Genomic DNA, 634 nt, shown 5'->3' with positions numbered 1-634 from the left:
TTTTTGCTTGAGTTTTAGGGTTTTTTTTTTTTTTTGAAACAGGAGAAGGGATCTTGTGTATCCCAGGCTAGCCTACAACTCACTATGTAACTGAGGGTGACCTTGAATTTCTGAGACTCTTCCTTCGCCTCCTGATGGTTACTTACAGGTACCACCACCAAAGTCTTATAAAATATTCTCGCGCTAACCCCTGAGTCTACCACGTACTTGGCGCCTATTGTTCAGCTGTGTAATTCCCATCCTGATGAGGACTCTGGAGTCACTAGAGAAAGAATGCATTAGTGTAATGCGATTTTCTTGTTAAGTGAATTTTAATTTATGAGAGCTGTATTCCAGGAACTATCTGGGTAACTGGATTATACAGAACAGGTGATTAGCCAAGGCCTTTCTTTCTTCCACGTAGAACTGTAGTAGAATCTCGGCTGCACTCAGATTTACAAAGCTATTTGGGCTTTAGTCTAAAAGGCCAGGGGATATGCTTCTTGTAGTCAAAGGATTAAAAATAATTCTTGCATATTAAAGCATCTTTTAAAGATGAGAAATGTTGGTTCTAGATAGCATACTTAGAATGCTGTAACTTTAAAGTCTCAGAATTCACATGCACTGTCTCAATCTGGGTCTTGGGGACAATAGC

Source organism: Microtus ochrogaster, linkage group LG9, assembly GCF_000317375.1.
Source record: "Microtus ochrogaster isolate Prairie Vole_2 linkage group LG9, MicOch1.0, whole genome shotgun sequence".
Classification (NCBI taxonomy): domain Eukaryota; kingdom Metazoa; phylum Chordata; class Mammalia; order Rodentia; family Cricetidae; genus Microtus; species Microtus ochrogaster.
This window is presented reverse-complemented; position numbering follows the sequence as displayed.